Source organism: Chlorocebus sabaeus, chromosome 18, assembly GCF_047675955.1.
Source record: "Chlorocebus sabaeus isolate Y175 chromosome 18, mChlSab1.0.hap1, whole genome shotgun sequence".
In the NCBI taxonomy this organism is placed as follows: Eukaryota; Metazoa; Chordata; class Mammalia; order Primates; family Cercopithecidae; genus Chlorocebus; species Chlorocebus sabaeus.
The window spans coordinates 33509551-33512384 of NC_132921.1; the positions used below are offsets into that span (position 1 = coordinate 33509551).

The 2834-nt window shown below is 43.6% G+C and overlaps 1 pseudogene; it reads left to right on the plus strand.

Annotated features, from left to right (window-relative positions):
* The first annotated feature begins 574 nt into the window (after nt 1-574).
* On the plus strand, nt 575-1279 carry LOC140709050 (large ribosomal subunit protein eL21-like; annotated as a pseudogene).
* Nucleotides 1280-2834: the final 1555 nt, after the last annotated feature.

Consider the following 2834-nt stretch of genomic DNA (forward strand, 5'->3'; position numbering starts at 1 on the left):
CTTGGCTTATAGGAGGATGCCCCCCATTTCTGCCTTCATCAGCACATGGCATTCCCCCTGTGTGTATGTTTTGGTCTCCAAATTTCCCCTTTTCATTTTTTAATTTTAATTTTAATTTTTTGAGATGGTCTTGCTCTATTGCCCAGGCTGGAGTGTAATGGTGCGATCACAGCTCACTGTTGCCTCGAACTCTTGGGCTCAAGTGATCCTTCTGCTTCGGCCTCCTGAGTGGCTGGGACTACAGATGCATGCCACTATGTCTGATCAATTAAAAAAATTTTTTTTTGGTAGAGATGAGGTCTCCCTATGTGGCCCAGGCTGGTCTCAAACTTCTGGGCTCAAGTGATCCTCCTGCCTTGGCCTTCCAAAGTGCTGGGATTACAGGTGTGAGCCACCACACCAGGCCGATTTCCCTCTTTTATAAGAACACCAGTCACAGTGAATTAGGGGCCACCCAAGTGACCTCATTTTAACTTGACAACCTCTGAGAAGACCCTATCTCTAAATAACGTCACATTCTGAGGTACTAGGAGTTAGAACTTCAACATATGATTTTTTTAAGGGGGAGGGGAACACAATTCAACCATAACACCTGATGAAATGGTTGGTTATTTAATTTAAAAAATGTTTACTGGCCAGGCGCAGTGGCTCACGTCTGTAATCCCAGCACTTTGGGAGGCCAAGGCAGGCGGATCACCTGAGGTCAGGAGTTTGAGACCAGCCTGGCCAACATGGTGAAACCCAGTCTCTACTAGAAATACAAAAGTTAGCTTCCTTTTGGCTGGAACCGCATCTTCCAGAAATGACAAACACAAAGGGAAAGAGGAGAGGCACCCAATATGTGTTCTCTAGGCCTTTTAGAAAACATGGCATTGTTCCTTTGGCCACGTATATGCGAATCTATAAGAAAGGTGATGTTGTAGACATTAAGGGAATGGGTACTGTTCAAAAAGGAATGCGCCACAAGTGTTATCATGGCAAAACTGGAAGAGTCTATAATGTTCCCCAGCATGCTGTTGGCATTGTTGTAAATAAACAAGTGCAAGATTCTTGCCAAGAGAATTAATGTGCATATTGAGCGCATGAAGCACTCCAAAAGCCAACATAGCTTCCTGAAACGTGTGAAGGAAAATGATCAGAAAAAGAAAGAAGCCAAAGAGAAGGTACCTGGGTTCAACTGAAGCACCAGCCTGCTCCACTCAGAGAGGCGCACTTTGTGAGAACCAAAGGGAAGGAGCCTGAGCTGCTGGAACCTCTTACCTATGAGTTCATGGCATAATAGGTGTTAAAAAAAATAAAAGACCTCTGGACTGTAAAAAAAAAAAAAAAATTAGCCAGGCTTGGTGGCACACGCCTGTAGTCTCAGCTACTCAGAAGGCTGAGACAGGAGAATCACTTGAACCCGGGAGGTGGAGGCTGCAGTGAACTGAGGTTGCCCCACACACTCCAGCCTGGGCGACAGAGCTAGACTCCATCTCAAAAAAAAAAAAAAAAAAGTTTACTAAGTTATATTCTTTCATGGCAATTTAACCTGATTTTTCACTTGTGTAATGCCTGCCTCCTCCACCAGACCTTAAGCTTCATGAGGTCAGGATCAGGTCTGCAGCACAGTGCACACAGAGTTCCTAAATAAATGTTGAACAAATTAATGAATGATTCAAATGGACACTCTTAATCAGAAGCATCAGTCCTCATTGTGTAGATTGGCAGTATCTTGCTGAAAGTCCTCTGAGTAGTGAGGAGGATGAGGAGGTTACACAGGACTACCATTTCTGACACTCAAATGTCTCCAGTATGTCACTGGATATTTCACTGCTTCAGTGGCTTTTCTGTGTAACTCAACCTATTTCTGGAGTACAGTTGATTTTTATAATAGTCTAACCAAAATGAACTGGGAAGGTTAGACATCTGCAAAAATAATAATAATAATAATAATAATAATAGAATTGCATGCCTTTCAAAGTGAAGTATAATCTTTTTGTGGGCCGGGCATGGTGGCTCACACTTGTAATCCCAGCACTTTGGGAGGCTGAGGTGAGTGGATTGCTTGGGCCCAGGAGTTTGAGAACAACCTTTGCAACACAGTGAGACCTAGTCTCTACAAATAATAAGGAAATTAGCTGGGCATGGTGGCACATCCCTGTGGTCTCAGCTACTTAGGAGATTGAGGTGGGAGGATTGCTTGAGCCCGGGTGGTTGAGGCTGCCATGAGCTGTGAGTAAATCACTGCACTCCAGCCTGAATACAGAGCAAGACCCTGTCTCAAAAAAATTTTTTTGGGGTGCATTTTCTGTTTTGTTGTTACTTTCTATGGAGCATGAATAATTGTACAGTCCCATATTGAATATGTGTTGGAAACACAGGCAGCCATTTGGAAGTTTTTTGTTTGTTTGAGATGGAGTTTTGCTCTTGTTGCCCAGGCTGGAGTGCAGTGGTGCGATCTCGGCTCACCGAAACTTCCGCCTCCTGGGTTCAAGTGATTCTCCTGCCTCAGCCTCCTGAGTAGCAGGGATTACAGGCATGCGCCACCACGCCCTGCTAATTTTGTATTTTTAGTTGAGACAGGGTTTCTCCACGTTGGTCAGGCTGGTCTCAAACAGAAGTTTTCTTTTTAATCACACTTTTTAAATATTTACTTATTTATAGAGATGGAGTCTCACTATGTTGCCCCGGCTGATCTCGAAATCCCAGTCTCAAGAGATCCTCCTATCTCGTCCTCCCAAAGCACTGGGATTGCAGGCATGAGCCACCATGCCCAGTCTAGTTTTGCTTGTTTATTTATTTATTTTTTAATTTTTGAGTGTATTTATTTTCTTTTGCTGCTATATTACCAG